General features: G+C 42.1%; 1 protein-coding gene across 1 annotated transcript in view; it reads left to right on the top strand.

The window, feature by feature from the left end:
- The window catches only part of CUNH14orf39 (chromosome unknown C14orf39 homolog), a 213,958-nt gene that overhangs the window by 67,571 nt on the left and 126,504 nt on the right, over positions 1-19,883 (top strand). The gene's annotated exons all lie outside the window — the stretch shown is intronic.

Raw genomic sequence — 19,883 nt, 5'->3', positions numbered from 1 at the left:
CAAGTCAAGTGGATACTAGAGTTAACGTCTATTCTTAACAAACTGGATTCACAATATGATTGGTCCGCTTGTATACCAATCATTACAGGGGAAAGCGTGATTGGTTACACCCACAGCATGTTTCTAGCAGTGTAGATGCATACAGTGTGATTGTGCACTTTTGTTTTTCCTTTACGTGGCTAGCGTTCCCGCTAGGCTGTTTTAGTGGGTGCAGCGCCCTGCAAAAAGGACCCTGCCCTCCAGAAGGAGGGCAAAAAGCGCCCTGCCCTCACAGCCTGCGGGTGCCTTCTTCACCCGCAGGACGCAGTGTCCCGAGGGTGGAGAAATATGTGGTGACCCGGTCACCGCCGGATAATAGACGCTGGTCGCATGCGCCTGGCATCTATTCTCACTGTCGGCAGCGCTTGGGGGCTGCCCGGCGTGTCCGTAAGTGCCGGGCATGCCCCCAAGTATGACGAAAAGGGGACGCATCTTATAGACACGTCCCCTTTTCATGGCCACGCCCCTTTTTCATGTGCGCGCACAAAGTTGCCCTCTCTAGCTCCGGCGCCCTGCCTGCCGCCGGAGCTAGAGTGAACACTACGTGGCTATAGTCTCAGTTCTAATATAAGATAAATAATTTCCATCTATGGATCTGCAAAGCCAATTAGGCATACATTACGATGAAGTGATCGCTCTGGGTTTTTCACTCCTACTGCCCACAAGTGGCTATCGTTCATGTCCATCACTGTATTGGTGATCCTATTGGTTATCGCCCCAACACTCATACTATGATGTGGCTGTTAATGTGAATTTAAAAAGAAAAGTTTGCCGTTGGTTCTAGCTAGAGGTAAATACTGTCATACTTCCAGATGGCCGGGACTGACTGATCAATCTAGTTGTAGCGAAACACAGGTCAGACTATTCCCCCCCCCTCCCCCATGGTGAGCACCAGGGGATCCTTCTGATACCAGACCATCAGCACAAATAAATTCACATCACATACAGGTGTCTACCTTCTTTATTTATTATTTATGTCTTTACTCTCAGTATTTCAAAAGCTCTTCCAATTTAGATTCACATTACCCTGGCTGACAGCAGATGCAGACTATCCCTTTCATATTCATTTGATATAGGAACAAGGAATGCAGTTATCCACCGTTCTATGCCCATTTTTACATGGGTGACAGTAGAAGCTCAGTACCTATAAACACACACATATTTTACCCACTGCTACTAGCTATCCTAGTTAACATATCTCAAACTCTGTTTAAGAAGAGACTGATTCTGACCCTTAGACATCATCCTATTGGAACCCACATCACCTCACTGGACAACATTGCAGCAGAGTTTTGAGCCTTATATGAAAAATCAAGAGCCCTCTTTTGAAACCCTGCACTACACCTGGCACTGCTGGCTTTAGCAGTTAGTTTTATAAACACCTGCATCCCCATATTACCCCTTTTCTTAACTCTTTATACCAACAGTTGCATAGGGACAACATATTTAATTACTCCCACACAATGTTTTTCTTAAAACCTAATAAATACCCTGATTCTGTCTGCTCTTATAGGCCTATCACATTTCTTAATCTTGACTACAAAATCATGTCCAAAATCTCATCGTTAAACAAGTCTTATCTGAGATTCAGTTGGCAGAATCTCCCTCTCTTGTACCTCAGTCTTGCCAATCTTTTTAAAGTGATTCGCTTTACTAAACTCAGCTATCCCTACAGATACTGTAAATTGTCCTTTCCCCGAAAGATCAATAATTAATGTATGGTGAGTTCTACGCCTTTATTTGGCAGCATAAGTGCCCCAGAATTAGTCACCTTAAGCTCCAACTTCCCCCAACTGAGTGTGGCCTCAATTTCCTAAACATTACAGCTTTGTTAGCATTCCCTGAGTGATCAGAGACTGGCTCCATTCTACAATTACCTATACGACGACTTCTGTTGTTCCTTCCTGGATAAAGTATAATTTCCTTTATTGACATGCATAAATCAGAATTATCTACTGTGGTTTTTGACAACGCTCTCCTGGAACACATGGAAGTCTGTCCATATGAGACTGTGACTAAATATATACTATTCACTGTATCTTGCCTTACTTAAAAAGAAAACAAAGAGAGATGTGGGCGCTATGTAATATTGGCATGTTACTAGAAATTGGTTAATTTATTTTATATACAGCTATTAAAGCTGACCCCACACAGTGGACCTGGACCTCTACCTAAAAAAAGTAAATACCAAAGAAAAAAAATGGGAGCACTAATCAACGGCTGCTAATTTAAAATATATTTAACATTTATTGCACATAATCACATTAAAACCTAGATCAATTAATCAATGATACACAGATGGATAGTAATTACTATGAATATTATTGTCATCAAATAGAGAAAGCACGGATCCGGCTCTGTAAAAATAATTAAAAATACTAAAAAGTGAAATACTCCTTCCTGGTTATTCTGAGTCAGAGCACATTTGCATATCAAATTACCAATAGTTCAAATGTCAAATTTTATGAAGCACAGTATTAGATGTTTGAAATTTTAGTCACAGTCAGTAAGCAGATGGCGTTAATAGGCAGTCGCAGCAAGTTAGTGATGGATGGGTTAGTATTTAGTAGACGGTCAGCAAGACTTTAAAATGATTTAATAAACAGTACATTACCAACCAACTCAATGATCGATATCCAGTGTGGTAATCTTGACCTCTACCCCTGACACATGGGGGGAGGGTATTAGAAGCTGCTGCCGACGTGTATGCAATGTTTCCTGGACACTTGTAATGTGTCTGCTGTGCACACCTAACGATCCAGGATGCTGAGGTATCAGGCAGTGGGGCCTCTACTGCTGGTCCACGGCACTCGTCGCCGCTGGCAGCGCTGTGTGTGATGGGATTCACTGGTGCCTAGTGCTTCGCTACTTCCTGTTTTGGGCTTCCAGTTTTCCAGTCCACCTGCATTCCAAATGTCACTGACGCGTTTCTCCGCCCTATGACAGCGGTTTCATCAGAGGATGATTGTTCACCCATTGGTGTTTCCTTGTAACCCTCATGGTGTCCGAGGATTGGTCACTTTTTAATCCTAATCAAAAGTTAACTGGTAATGTGCCTTATCATCGTTATCCTGGAGAGTGAATCTAACTCACTTCAACATATCACTATACATTCCACAAATAATGTTATATTTGACAAGAATAATAAAAAAAACAATGAAATACTTTTTACTCTATTTTTTATTATTTATTTCTTGTCATACCTTGAGGTGTCTACATATTCCTACTAAAAATAATTTATTTTATTTTGGAAAAACATATGTTCCCCTATTTTCACTATCATCTTGATAATTAGAACATACATTTTTACATATCCTGAAAAAACCTTTTCTTTATTAATTATTTATCTATTTACTATCTATTTTTTTGTATTTTAGTTTTAATCTATACCATTATTTTTCTCATTCTCAACACTATTTGACTATTTAAATAACCAATAAGATGTATATAGTATAACATAATAACAATCTGTCGACACATAATACAACAATTAATAAAAAACATAAATATAATATGTACATACATAAAAATACACATGATATACCGTAATAATTATCTGTTCTTGTGCATTAAAATATGAGGGATATACATAAAACAAGAAAGAAAGAGAAAAAGCTCCAACCATTCTGACAACAATATTTGTATGGTCAGATAAGAAAAAGAGGATGGGGGAAAAAAGGATGAAGGAAAAGTCAAGAGACCGAGGACTTGTGTAACTATACCGATCTGTATATATATATACACTGTATCTAGTGTTCCTTCTAGCTCCGGCGGGAGGCAGGGCGCCAGAGCTAGAGAGGGCATGCACGTGCGCGCGACCGAGAAGGGGGCATGGTCATCGGAAAAGGGGGCATGTCTATAAGATGCGTCCCCTTTTTGTCACTCTTGGGGGCGTGCCCGGCACTTACGGACACGCCGGGCAGCCCCCAAGCCCTGCAGACAGGGAGAATAGATGCCGGGCGCATGCGCCCGGCGTCTATTCTCCAGCGGTGACCGGGTCACCGCATGTTTCTCCACCCGCGGGACACTGCGTCCCGCGGGTGAGAACGGCTCCCGCAGGCTGTGAGGGCAGGGCGCTTTTTGCCCTCCTCCTGGAGGGCAGGGTGCTTTTTGCCCTCCAGAAGGAGGGCAGGGCGCCACGCCCTGCTAAAACAGCCTAGCGGGAACGCTACTGTATCCTATAGAACGGACATGTAACTAATAGGAGAAGGGAAAATCTGGCCATATATAGTGTGGAGAAAATTGGGTTCAATACAATATCTCAAAAGATGGCAAAGATCATATATTGTTGAGCTCAATAGTTTAATTGAGACCACATGGTTCTAAAGTTTATAGCCTGAAAATCCAGTAAGCCTCCCTTCTGCATAATAGACTGAATCTATTCCCTCCTCTGTCCATGCTTTTTATTTGTTCAGTTGCCTTTATCTTTATACTACTGAAGTCCCCATCTGTACACATTGATATGTCTCGACAAACTATGCGCCGGATTTTCTTTAAGATATTCCTTCGATGTTCTAAAACTCGGACATTGAGTGTGCATGTGGTCCGCTCCACGTATTGGCATCCACACCCACACTCAATGAGATACACAGCATAATCTTAATAACAGTTGAGATAGGTCTCTATAGGAAAAACCTCTTGTGATGTCTTAGACTGAAAAGTTTTCTCTTTATGTCCTACGTTCTTACACGTTATACACTTCTCTCTTCCACGTGTAAAGAAACCCTTTGGTTTTTGTGGTAGCCAATTCAGGTGATGACTAATATCTTGACTACTTTTTCCTTCTTCTTTATTGCGAACCATATTCTCACTTATCCTATTTTTCCTATACATGCTAGGGGCCAATTTCTGTTTTAAATTATCGGGCCTTCTAAATATAGTCTTAACCCCATCACTCAGTTCTGGGCCTAAAAACGGACCTGCTTTTAAGATGGAAGTATTTTTTTTAAATAATTTCCTTAATTATATGAGCATGAGTATTAAATTGTGTAATAAATGAACAGCTATCAGCCCAATTATCTACTTGCGGGCAGACTTTGTTTCCAGTTAACAACTCTTCTCTGTCTTTCTGATTTGTATCATTAAGCGCCTTGTCTAGAATCCATGTCTGGTAACCTTGCTCCACAAATGCTTCGTATACTTTTCTCACCTGTATTTGGTAACTGATATCACTGGAACAATTTCTCTTTATACGAAAGAACTGACTCTTAGGGATATTGTTCCACCATGCTTTGAGATGACTACTACCATAATTCAAAAAACTATTGGAGTCAACCTTTTTGAAGAAGGTCTCAGTAGAAATTATCCCTCCCTTGCCAGCAGCGCAATATCCAGGAATTGAATATGTGTAGGACTAATCGTGCTGGTGAATCTCAAACCATATGTGTTGGAATTTAAGTGATTAACAGAGGTGTGAATAGAAGTGATATCTCCATCCCAAATGAAAAAAAGATACCTGCCATAGAGCACCAGGTTCGCCCCGAAGTCTCCACCCCAAATGAGCTCCTCCTCTAACGAGCCCATATAGAGGTTGGCATAGCTCGGGGCGAACCTGTTACCCATGGCAGTCCCCCTTGTCTGTAAATAAAATTTGGTGTCAAAAGAAAAATAATTGTGTTCTAAAATAAATAGAATAGAGGCCACTACAAAGTCACATAGTCCCTCTTCCATATTGGAGTTAGTGGATAGGTATTTTCCAATTACTTCCACACCTTTGGTGTGTGGGATGTTAGAATACAAAGATTCCATGTCACATGTTAAAAAGTAATGTTTTTTTCCACTTTACATTTTGAATCATGTTTATAAATTGAGTGCTGTCCTTAATATATGATCTCAATGTGACTACGTGACTCTGTAAGTGGGTGTCTACAAAATGTGAAAGATTGGAAGTGAGGGACCCAATCCCCGAAATAATGGGATGCCCAGGAGGTGCAATTAGGTATTTGTGTATTTTGGGAAGGTGATAATATATAGGGATCACTGGATGTGTTGCAAACAAAAAATGCCATGTGTCCCTGAAAATTGCGCCACTGGCCAAAGCATCATCCAGCAAGGTCATAATTTGACCCTGAAATGTAATGGTAGGATTGTGGGGAAGGGCTCTATAGAACAAAGTGTTATTTAACTGCCTATGTGCTTTTAAATAATCACACGTAGTTTGCACAACCACTCCTCCACCCTTATCCGCCATCTTGATTATTATCTCTATCTGACATTAATACTTTTAATACCTTTCTCTTATCAAATGTAAGTATTCTGTATTTGAAAATGTAGTGGCCTCCTTACCCATTCAGTCTCTTGAAAGGGCCTTGATGAATTTATTAAACGAAACATAATTTTCCCACCACACACGCTTTTGCTGTCCACTAGGCTGTCCAAAAATATTAATTTCTCGCACCTTATCGCACTCTGATTGGAGTGGCAAAGAAGTGCATTCTGATATCTCGTATACGGGGCTATCCCCTGACTGAGCCTCTTTTTTTTCCCCTAAACTTTACTATGTGTTTAGTATGGAGTGGGTGTATTCTTCATTACACAAAGAGAACCATACATAATGTTCATTTTTTTTCTGTCTGGGAAAGTTTTATAGATCACCTACCTCCTACACTACGCACGCAGATACATTGCTGTTTCAGCTGTATCTCCTGTTATGAGACTTGACTCATCTTAGAGGATTCTTCAATCCTATCATCACTTGTTTTTTTTTTGTTGTGATCGGTTTCCCCTCTCTCTCTGGTAGATCTCCTCTTTGCAATAGATCATCAAATTGAGCTTGGATTATACTTGGCATCTATATTTACTTATTTTACTGATCTTTCATATTGACACTTAGGGCCCGATTCAGTAAGGATCGCAAATGCAGCTATGTACACAGATTGAGAGATTGTTAGTCATTGCGATTGTGTATAAGCCACTCTGCACGTGTACTGCGATGGCACTGCAACTATGGACGGACAGAAGAATCCATCGCAGAGTGAGTGACAGGCTGTCAGCGTTTGGGGGTGGTGATGGGAGAGTGGTTGGAAAAACGTAGGTGTGACTGTCCGTTTGAACGCCGCTGCTTGGACGTACATAACTTAGCCACTGCGTTTGCATACGCAGCTTGAGAGCCCAATGCGTGCTAAGAGACTTGCAGTGTCTGCGGCTGGTCAGACTTGGTGTAAATGCTGTGTACCTGTGTGATATGCGTTGACGATACCGATGTTTACGAAAAAAGTGCGACATTTGACGGATGTGAGAAAGCAGTAGTGGACGTCTTTATGCCGGCTGAGCTTTGACAAGTATTAGCATATTTTCGCTGCTGCGTTCTTGCAAATTCGCAGCTGCGATCGCATTTGTGATCCTTACTCAATCAGTCCCTCAGTTCTTTGTGAAATGTTTCTGCCATTTTAACTTTCTCTACATTTAAGATATAGTATATGCTACAGTATGTGAAGGTTGTTCACTTCATTATAAGAAATGTTGACTATCCGTGCTACTAAGGTGTGTGTCATACCTTTAGCTGCTATGCACATGTGAGGTGTCCCAACCTGTCAAAAGCATAAAGGAATAAAGTGAATATTGTGCCAGGGAATCTGGATATCCCACACACAGTGCTATGCTGATAATGTTATCGGGGATTTCCAATAAAGACTAATGATGGAACCAATTGACTTACAGACGTTAATCCAGCCCCAAGTTTTTGCACACTGATTCCCTTGATTGTTGTACAACATAGTAGAACACCCACCCTACAGAATCAATTGGTAGTTCACACCAGGACTTTACCTTGGACATGTGATAACCACAACACTACTATTTACACAATGCACCATTAGAAACAACTTGGACCGCGAGACAGGCGATTGCACGGCAAGGCATAAGCACGCCCACTAGGTTTTGGATTGCGATCGCTCTGTGTATGCAGACGCCCACCAGCCTGTCTTTAGATGCCCACTTGCGCATGTCATCTCCAGGAAGTGTATGCAATCATCGGTACATCGAGTACCATCGGATGCGATCACAGCGCTTATGGCTGACCATACCCTGCCGCAAGCACTGCGAGCACTTCAGTGTAAAATCCAGCCAGGTGCCGTGTACTATGACGCTGCTTCTTAATTATGCACGCCTCTGAAACGGCGTTGAGACGCTCAGGCACGCCTGCGTTCGCACCTCCATTCCCCCATTTTTAATCGTCAGCCCCTGTCACCACAGGATCTCACCACTATTACAGGATGTTTATTAAAGGATTTTTGTTATTAGTGGCTCCCATCACCGCTTTAACCCGTAAAGGGGCCATCCCCTCCCAGTGGCCTCCTGAGGCAGAGACGGCATTTCAAATGTTAAAGCAGGCCTTTATATCAGCTACAGACCTAAGACAATCAGACAGCAACAGGTCTTCTTAAAGGTGGATGCTTCCTCTGAGGCTGTATGAGCTGTTCTCTCGCAGAGATTCGAGGACAATAAGATCCACCCATGTGGGTTCTTTTCTAAAAAAATTCCCCGGCAGACAGAAATTATGCCATCGGAGAGCAGGAACTACTGGCGGTTAAGTTAGTCTTGGAGGAGTAGCGTTACCTATTCAAAGGTGCCAAGTTTCCTTTTACTGTATACACCAACCATCGAAACCTGTTGTTCCTAAATATCCAGTGCAACAGTTCTAGGTTGGCCCGGTGGGCCATATTCTTTTCACGGTTTAGTTTTACTCTCTTATTGTTCTGGATCCCTCAATCAAAATGATGATGTTCTGTCACGCTCCTTCTCTTCAGATAGCAATATGGAAGTCAGCAGAGAGATCCCGGTCCTTGACTCTAAGATCTTCGCTACCATTCAAATACAACCTCCTCCTGGGAAACCTTCATGGCTCCGGAGTTACGGAAACAACTTCTGTCTTGGGCTCACTCATCTCGCTTCGCTGGCCATACAGGTATCCGTAAAATGTTATAGTTCCTGCAACGCTTCTATTGGTGGCCTGCCATGAAATCAGAGGTGGCAGAGTTCATTGCCTCTTGCACCCAATGTGCCCAACACAAAACATCTAGACAAGCTCTTGCCGGAGATACTCTTCCTATTCCAATCTGTCCATGGACCCATATGGCCATGGATTTCGAGACGGACTTGCCGGTTTCCAATGGCTACACCACCATCTGGGTGGTGGTCGACCATTTGTCTGAGATGGTCCATTATGTTCCACTCCAAAAACTACCCTCCGCTTCTGAACTGGCTCAGTTGTTCGTACACCACATATTCCGGACTCCCAACTGAAATTGTATCAGACCGTGGAGTACAGTTCGTGGACAGATTTTGGAGAGCTCTCTGTTCTACAAGTCAAACTAAATTTCTCTACAGCCTATCACCCTCAAAAGTAATGGATCTACAGAAAGGGTGAACCAGGAACTGGAGACCTTATTAAGAATTCACCTGTCATCAAGATAATTGGTCTGACTCTCTTCCTTGGTCAGAATTCACGCACAATTCCTCTTACCATTCTTCATCCGGACAGTCACCATTCTATGTGGTTTATGGTCTCCATACTAGAGTTCCTGTATTTAAAGACGTGCCAGTCTATGATGTTTCTGCACTTGATTCTACTCTATGGAAATTAGCTCAGAATTGAGCACAAGTTCATGCTACTCTCCTCAAGACCTCTCAGCGATATAAAAAATGGGCAGGCAGGAAACGTAGAACTGTTCACAAGATGCAAGTAGGGGATCCGGTCTGGCTTACCACCCGCAACCTGCGCCTCAGGGTTCTGTCCATGAAATTTGCTCCCCAGTTCATCGGTCCTTTTTCCATCATTGAGGTCATTAACCCTGCCGCCTACCAACTAAAACTCCCTTCTTATCTCAAGATACCTAATTCGTTTCACATTTCCCTACTAAAACCCCTTGTTCTCAATAAGTTCCTCAAAGTCCTACCTTCACCTCCTAAAGTCCTCACTGAGAAGGGGGGTAGAATTTTAAGTGAAACAAGTCCTGGACTCCCACTTTTGTTATGGACATTTCCAGTACCTGCTGGGCTGGAAGGGTTACGGCCCAGAAGAACGTTGCTGGATTAAAGCAGACGATGTTCACGCTCCTGGCCTCATTCGCAATTCCATGCCTCTAACCCAGTGAAACCTGGGAAGTGTCTGGAGGTCACACGTAAAGGAGGGGGTACTGTCACGACCAGAGTTGTTATACCTGGTGAGTCGCGGTCACTGCCTGTGCGGGTGCTTTGGCGCAGGCCTACTGGTGGTGGTGCTGGTGTCTGGAAGTTGGCGTGAGGTGCGCGTGGATGTCTGAAGGGTACAAGCCATATGGTGACATGTAAGACTGGCAGCGCTGCCAAGCTGGGGATTGCTGGGCACCACCATCTTGGTTTTGGGCATGTGCCCTGAATGGGCCAATCAGGTTGGAGCATTTTGTGTTTACTCTCAGCAGCCTATCATGCACTTTCCCATGTTATTTAAGGGTGTTCAGCACGTCATCTAGTTGCCAGTGCAATGTATGTGTGAGAGTTCTCTGTGCTCAGTGGGATATTTGCAGTCCAGGCAGTGCTCTGTCTCCATCACAGGCTGTTCCCGGATACCCGCATCTACCCTGCTATACCCCGTTACTCACACCATGGTTTGTGAACCCTCCAGCTCTATGGACTCAGAACCCATTCCAGTACTTCAGACCTCTGTTCCTCAGTCTCACCTCCATTGGACTTTGTTTTCTCTGCCTGACACCTGTTTCCAGCCTCACTAATTGGACTTTGTTTTTCTGCCAGACATTTGTTTTCAGCCACACATCACTTGGACTAGTTTATTTCTTCCAGTTTATATATCCATCACCATTTCATGAATTATAATACTCCTATTAAACCTGCTGCATTTCAATACTGCAAACCCGTTCCAGTTTCTTCTCCTGCATCCACCCCGGGTTCAAAAATAATCCAAACCTGATACACCCCATACGCTGCCAAACATCGCCGGCCAAGGCTCACTGGCATTTGATGTGGTTGCCCTATTTGAATTTTGGACTGCACTGCAGCCCCATCTCTGGAGCCTCCACTGGTACTAACCCTTAAGTAAAGAGGAAGGGGAGATTTGTAAGTCATTGCCTCAAGTCACTGTAAACATTATCATGGTTTCTCTCAGTAACACATAATAGTAGGAAATAGCCTTTTTATAAATGAGCACCAATTCCATTTTTCTCTGTATTTTTTTTTATAGATGAGTGTTTGTAAAAGCAGTTTGTTCAATAGATTATCCCAGTCATTGTCTGTGGAGACCATTATAACCATAGAAATATAGTGCTGCGCCTGTGGAAATGCCACCAGTAAGGCTCCTAGCATCACAAATGTCTCCACTGCCTCAGTGAATGTAAAAGGTTGTTTCTGTTAACAAGATGGTGACATGAACTAACCACTCCAATCAACCCAAATGATGATAGGGTAGGAAGCCATGCCATCCTGCAATTCCAGTTTTTTGATAAAAAATATGGAGAGAGATCTGTGGGAATTAACACTCGTGATGTGAGAATTTTGTCGTAGGCAAGAGGAGGATTGCCCCGTTAATTCTGTGACCGTTCTTGGTCATGTAGATGTAAGAAACAATACTAATATTTCTTAAAAATGGAGACTATAGAGTGGTATTGGTATATGAATCATTCCCATAGAGCCGGTCCTTTAATATAACTGACCTGCATGATTATATTTGGTAATATCAGAGAAATTAATGCCCCCATTTTTTTCTAGGTTGACAAAGCTTCTGAAACCAAATGTGTGCATTCCAAATAAAGGTACACAAATTGGGCAATAATCAACTTTAATTGCATAATATTTATTAAAGAGTTTAAAGATTGACACCCACAAAGAATACAATAACAAAACAGACAAGAAACAGAATTTGGCTTAGATGGAGATAACCGAGTAACCAGAGTGTAATGTTCCAATGTCCAGTATATAGCAAATAGAGAAAAAGCAAGTAAAGAATAAGAAATAAATGGATAAAAAGATATAATGGATCAGCGGGTGTGAGCAAGCGATGATAAGCACTATACGTAAAACAAGCATCCATTCAGGCCCAAGTGGCATAAAGCCAAGATATTTATGAGACTTCAGTGACATACAGACTACAAATATAAAAGCTTTTTTTTTTTTTTAAAGCAGTATAGTATAAGTACAAAAGATACACATTATGAGAGGAGACAGCCTAACCAACAAGAGATTGGACAACTCATATGTATACTTCCACTGTTAGAGCTATCATATAGTAGACAATTACCAGAAGAGAATACATGAAAATAGTAAAGTACAATTTCACCATTGGATCTAAATAAAACAAGTATACCCATAAACAAGACATTCATCCTCCCATAACCCCCCACCCTGTATAGATAACCCCCAACCTCGGCATACATGGAACCTTAAACCCCCAACCACACAACTACCTAACAATATCCCCCCCCATCAAAGGTCAGATACAGTACATTCTGATCAGCGCAGAAGGCAGCAGATGGAAGCAGTGTAATAGGTCACTGCACAAACCAGAAAAGAATTAGTAAGTACTAACTGTAAAAAGAGTGCTTGAAAGTGTTGGAAAGGAGTGTGCTTCAGCGTTCTCTCCTGTATGTTCCTTTGCTGAATCGGTCCAATGCCCTTTACCAAGATGGCCACCAAGGGTGTTACTGCGCATGTGCGGCCATGCCACATTTACTGTGCTAAGCTACAGTACCTACAAATATCTGTATTACATGACCGGGTGGTCTGCCACTTACATCCACTGTTACCACTTATACTGCTGTTACCGCCACTACTGTCTCTACTGTTGTATTGCTGTATACTCACATTCCACTGATGCCTTTTGTTGACCTCGTTTGGTTTCATACCAATAGCACATCAAGAGAAAGATCTAAAGCTATAAGTAACAGGCCTCTACCGTTAAGTAACGGAGACCCACATAAGGAGTACTATATAAACAGATCAAAAGGCACAGTGACAGGGTAAATAAAGCAACACAAAGTGCATCACGTAAGCAGGCTCAGCGATGTATTCTAGGATGGTGATCAAGCCAGGCCTCAGCTTCACTCGGAGTGTTGAAAAAATTTGTAGTCTCATGAGCAGGGAAGAGCATTGCATATGTTATCTGAAGATCCCGAGTTTCTTCTTGACCCAGAGTACCCAGAAACCCCCCCGACGAACCCAGTTCTTGCAAAATACGCGGACCCGATTTTAAAATCTGAGCGGTTTCTGCAGGACATGCTGTGTATGGCTGTGCTACGTGCAGAGCACCGCAGCAGCCAATCGCCGGCGCCGTCTCAACCAATCCCCACCGCGCTGTCTCTTCATCCAGCAGGCAGCTCTGTCCAGCCAGACACTGGCCGGCCCACTCCTCCTGGGACCACCAGGCCCCACCCACTGCTCGGGAGCAGCAGCGAGGCCCACACACAGGGCTTCGTTCAGAGGCGGCCGTACGGTCTACGACCGCACGGCTGCCTCGATGTTTGTCCAGTGCGCATGAGGGAGCCGGCTCCTTCGTGCGCATGCGTAAGACCCGCTATGACCGACAGCACCGGTCGTTGCGGGTCTCTTTCTAAAGGGCGAGCTGTCGATGTTGATTGACAGCTCGCCCCGTTTGGAAGGCGGGCCGGGGGGGTGGCAGCCCAAACGGAGGCGTTCCCAGGGGAGGCTCTCCGGGGCTTGCGACAAGTGAGACCCTACCTTAGGGTCTCGTCGTAAGCCCCGATGGTCGCGATGGTCTATGACCATCGTGACCATCACCCTAGCGGTCGTTAGAGCTGTGGGTGTAAACCCACAGCCTAACGACCGAAACAGGCGGCCAGTCAGTTTCTGAGTGACCGCTTGCATCCTCTGACCACCTCTGAATCAGGCCCACAGTCTCCCACCCGCTCCCAGACTGGACTCTGAGTGTAGTCGGCACACAGCCACTCACTGTGGAATAGGTGAGAGCCGGAAGCGGAGTGCAGCTTGGTGACCACAGGGAGTCCAGCTCGCACATCCCCACAGCTGCAGCAGTGGCACCACGCCACCCCCCCGCGCTTAGAAGATGGTTGAACAGACCTAAGGTAGAAAGGTCAGTACACCTGGCTGCACAGCACTCCTTTTTCTGCTTCAATCACACAATACCCCTCTCTCATACACACAGTGTATGTGTGTGTATACATATATATACGTATATATATACACACACTACCGTTCAAAAGTTTGGGGTCACTTAGAAATGTCCTTATTTTTTAAAGAAAAGCACTTTTTTTCAATGAAGATAACATTAAATTAATCAGAAATACACTCTATACCTTGTTAATGTGGTAAATTATTATACTATCTGCAAATGTCTGTTTTTTCAAGGAATATCTACATAGGTGTATGCATGCCCATTTCCAGCAACCATCACTCCAGTGTTCTAATGGTACAGTACATTGTGTTTGCTAAGCGCGTTAGGAGACTAATGGATGAGTAGAAAACCCTTGTGCAATTATGTTAGCACAGCTGAAAATGGGTTTGCTCATTAGAGAAGCTATAAAACTGGCCTTCCTTTGAGCTAGTTGAGTATCTGGAGCATCACATTTGTGGGTTCCATTATACTCTCCAAATGGCCAGAAAAAGAGAACTTTTATGTCAAACTCGACAGTCTATTCTTGTTCTTAGAAATGAAGGCTATTCCATGCGAGAAGTTGCCAAGAAACTGAACATTTCCTACAACGGCGTGTACTACTCCCTTCAGAGAACAGCGCAAACAGGCTCTAACCATAGTAGAGAGAGAAGTGGGAGGCGTCGGTGCACAACTCTGCAAGAAGACAAGTACATTAGAGTCTCTAGTTTGAGAAATTGACGCCTCACAAGTCCTCAACTGGCAGCTTCATTAAATGGTACCCGCAAAACGCCAGTGTCAACATCTATAGTGAAGAGGCGACTCTTGGATGCTGGCCTTCTATGCAGATTGGCAAAGAAAAAGCCATATCTGAGACTGGCCAAAAAAAGGAAAAGATTAATATGGGCAAAAGAACACAGACATTAGACAGAGGAAGATTGGAAACAAGTTATGGACAGACAAATTGAAGTTTGAGGTGTTTGGATCACACAGAAGAACATTTATGAGACGCAGAACAAGTGAAAAGATGCTGGAAGAGTGCCTGACGCCATCTGTCAAGCATGGTGGAGGTAATGTGATGGTCTGGGGCTGCTTTGGTGCTGGTAAAGTGGGAGATTTGTACAAGGTAAAAGGGATTTTGAATAAGGAAGGCTATCACTCCATTTTGCAACGCCATGCCATACCCTGTGGACAGCGCTTGATTGGAGCCAATTTCCGCCTCCAACAGGACAATGACCCAAAACACACCTCCAGATTATGCAAGAACTATTTACGGAAAAAGCAGGCAGCTGGTATTCTGTCTGTAATGGAGTGGCCAGCGCAATCACCAGATCTCAACCCCATTGAGCTGTTGTGGGATCAGCTTGACCATATGGTACGCAAAAAGTTCCCATCAAGGCAATCCAACTTGTGGGAGGTGCTTCAGGAAGAGTGGGGTGAAATTTCTTCAGATTACCTCAACAAATTAACAGCTAGAATGCCAAAGGTCTGCAATGCTGTAATTGCTGCAAAAGGAGCATTCTTTGACGAAAGCAAAGTTTGAAGGACAAAATTATTTCAAATAAAAATCATTTCTAACCTTGCCAATGTCTTGACTATATGTTCTATTCATTTTGCAAAGTCAGTTTTCATGTAATAAATTAAATTGTCTGGGTGACCCCAAACTTTTGAACAGTAGTGTATGTTTATGTACATGTATGTGTGTGTGTGTATAAAGTCTTGCATTTGCCCTTGTGCAGAAATTAGGTGCTAGTCTTTTGAACATCCACAGCAAAATCAGGGAAAACAAAAATAGATTTATTATCAAATTTGAGAGGACCTTGGATGTGAACAAGTCGCTATACAGTGTCCCGATCTTTGAAGAAATAGAAAGTGGGCTATAAATGTCTGAGAGGGAGCCCCCCATGGAAGCTGCTGTGAGGGAAGATGATGTGCACGTTTCATTACGAACTGGGGAGTGAAGGCATTACTACAAAAGGCAGACACCAGCCGGTGTTCAAGGAATTTTCTGGTGTATTGCAGAACATAGAAATATCTACTTCTATGCTCCAAAATTGTTTATAACCCCCTGCTCAGAAGCAAGGATCTGATGACGAAAGGGAGTACTATCAGCCCCAGCAGAAAAGGTATGAGAAGGAGAAACCTGGCTGCATACGGCTGGGTACACTGCGGGGGCACCTTCAGCAAGTCCGGATTAACCAATGGCACAGTAACACAGGAGCAAAAGCAAAAAGTTCACCAGAGACAAGTGCAAAGCTTTGGTAAATAAACAGAGATGCATAAATATCAGTAATATCTCTAATTGTGCAGTTTATATTCAGTTTATTTGCTGAATTCTTAGGCTGACATCCAGATAAGTCATAAAAGAAGTCCACTGTAGTGGGATTGAATGACCCCATCAGGGTACCAAGTGCCCGGGACACAAAACATTTAATCTGACTTATCAATATTAATTACCAGCCCAGTGATGTTGCCATAAGAGTGTATATTGTTTAAGAGAAGAGCCAGCAGGGGTTTAGCTACTTAAAGAAGTTCATCTGCAAAAGGCAAATTTTGATTTCACAGGATCCAATTCCAATACCCTAAAAGATGGCAAAGCTTGTATATATAAAGGAGAGGATCCAGTGACAAAATAAAAAGCAGTGGCAAAGTGGTCAGCCTTGAAGTGTACCCCTCCCTATAGCAATCCTATTTCCTTTTATGCCATTAACTACTAACATGTTATATTGGGCATGATAAAAATACATTTAAAAAAATTAAGCATGGAATTCGGTTTGAAAGTTATGGACTCCCAACACCATAAAAAGATGTGGTCATAATACTGTGTCGAACGCCTTGTGCGTATCTAAACTCAACAACATATTGTTCAAACTTGGAGATTAAGTAAATCACACCATCACACCACCACCACTATAGCTTCACAGATTATTTCTGGAATGAGGTAGAAGCGCAATTGCAGTGAGTCGAGAAGGGAATGAGAAAAGTACAGTAGTATAGTAGTTGGGAGACAAACGACTGAAGAGAAATAGGGCAGCAGTTGGAGAAGAGGCTGGGTCAGTTGATGGTTTCTTTAGGATTGGGGAGCTGATTCCATGTTTAAAGGAGGATGGGAATGTAGCAGTGGAGAGAGGTAGGTTGACGTGATGAGCTAGAAGTGTACATACATTATATTAGATGAAGCAGGGGAGTTGGGAGGGAATAGAGTTGAGGGGGCAGATTGCAGAGTGAAATTATAGCATAAAGGGGCTCATTCGGAATTGTAAGCAAAGCAAGAAAAAAGCAAGTAACTTTGCACCTTGGAAAACCATGTTTCTCTGCAGGTGGGGCAGATTTAAAATGTGTAGAGATTTATATTTGAGAGGGACGTGTTCAAATGCAATTCTAACCACTTAACTAGATAATTTAAAAAAAAAATGTAATCGAAATTGTCAAATGTTTTTATGATCAAATTATGTAAATGACAGTTATGTAAAGTTGGTTTGGTAATTATATTCACAAATACAGATTTGTTTATAAAATTATACTGAATCAGGGTTAAGGAGATTCTGAGATTTTTACTGCGCTCTCCCTTGTGGGTTAATTAATTATTAAGGGTTATTTCTATTGCTGCCGGCAAGGGGTTGTTTCTCTTTCCAAAGTCACAAAGAGATTTACTATAGAAGGTTATTGGTATGCTGGCGCAGATAATGTACCTCTTAATATGTATGAATGGAATAAGAGGGGTATATAGCAGGGCTCGATAAATCCCGGGGGTCAAGTCGCCATGGCTACCAGATTTTGCAGTGAGGAAGGAAGCGGATCCTCATCAGCTCTGGCGGAGATTTGTGCCTATAGTATTGCAGTGTTCATGTCATGCACAGGAGTGCATGTGCTGAGTGTCGCCTGCGGTGACTGCTGTGCCTGTGTCTGTCCCAGCCTGCGCTGACGACTCCTCTCCATCCTGGCCTAGTCTGATCCCTGCTATATGTCCCAGTCTATGCTGATCCTCCAGTAGTAGGGTCTATGCTGGGCAAGGGATTGCGGAGCGGCTTCAGAGGGATAGTGGTATGAGGGGAGGAGGGTTTTGTACTTTCTGGCACCATTGTTTTATGTGAAATGTGGTTTGTTATTACTGGAGGGTGGAGCAGGGGAGCTGTGCAGAGCAGTTTGGCCTCCATTTTACTGTATCCATTCAACTGTGGCCATTTTGTGGACTAGTATAGTGTGTATAACAGTTGCATAACACACAGAGCTGTGCTCCTTACCCACTCCTGTAAATTTTTTGGGGGGGCGGTGGTCTGGCTCCTACAATTTCATCCTGGCTCCTAGATTTTAGAAAAATTTGTCAAGCCCTGACATAGAGTATATACTTTTTTTGTTTATTCTAGTTAAAAACAAACATGTATCATATGTATGATTTGAGATATGTAAGGTTATATGAGAAATATCTAAGATTACACCATATGTTTTTTACTATTTATGTGCACAGTTTATTGTTTTATGAGATTATATTGATATATTATTTTATGCTTTATTTTGATTATATTATATATTTTCCTTTACAATGTCTATTTAATTGTATTACGCAAGTCCAATTTTCACCCCCAGTTATAGGTGTGTATGTTTTTTTTTCTTATACGTTCCCTTTTTCTTAATATATATTGAACTCACATATTTGCGCAGTCCATCCAATATATCAATTTTTTTGTTCTACCTCTTTTCGGGTAACTGCAGTGGCCCTTTTATGACTATTCATCATTTCCAGTGACTAATATTTGTCACTATTTTCATATTGATTTTTGTTGATCATTTTGTTTTTTGTTTTTTTTATAAATATATATTTTTTTATAATCTTTTTTTATTGAAGTTTTTACAGCATATTGACAATAGTACATATATTGAATATCAAATTGCGTAACAAGTACAGCACTGATCATATACAATTTTCGCAGGATCAATCAGATACAAATTCTCGCAAAAGATCAACATCCCAAAGACTTAAATGTGGTTGGACCCTGGAAAGTGGCTAGAATTATTGTTTTGTAACAAACAAAAAAAAACAGATACTGTATAAATGAAAATAGTTACAGTAAATCTAAAGAGATAATAACATGAACAACATGTACATCAAATACAACATAGAAGGAAAACACAAAGGGGAAACAATGATGAAGGGAGAAAGGAGGGGAACAGAATACACAGTCACTAAGTGAAATCAGCATATGTATATAAAAGTATAGATTACATGGTGAAAAACAACTAAAAGGAATATTGTTCTAAAGGGAGGTGTTCATTGCTATGGAAGAGACGGGTACCATTGTTATATACTACAATCCTAACCTTATGAATTAAGCATAATTTGTCTATGGAGATACCATTCTGTATTACTAAACAGTGTAAAGATTTGAGTTTGTTCCTCACAGGGTAATAATTCTATGTACGGACCCCATTTTTTATAGAAGTTTACTACCCCTTTGTCCAGATTAGGCAAAGTAGCTTTTTTTATCGAAGTACATAAATTGTGTCATCTTTAGTAAATGAAGGAGAGGATTTAGAGGTCCAAAGAATAAGAATTATTTTTTTTGCTAAAGTGACTAACATAGTTATTAAGGGAATTGAAGACCTATTTCCTGCGCCCAAAGTTGGCACACAAACAAGCAAGTGAATCCGGATAGAGTTGAAGAGATAACATCACATTACTAAAGTTAACAATTTCATTCCAGAATCTCCTAATTTTCTAACAAATCCCAAAAGCAATTAAAGAAATTTGCATTTGAAACACGACATTTGCAACAATTACCTAATTCCG

Source organism: Taudactylus pleione, unplaced genomic scaffold (genome assembly GCF_031769625.1).
Source record: "Taudactylus pleione unplaced genomic scaffold, aTauple2 ptg000139l, whole genome shotgun sequence".
In the NCBI taxonomy this organism is placed as follows: Eukaryota; Metazoa; Chordata; class Amphibia; order Anura; family Myobatrachidae; genus Taudactylus; species Taudactylus pleione.
The sequence above is the reverse complement of the archived record's forward strand: the minus strand, read 5'-3'. Positions and strand labels throughout refer to the sequence as shown.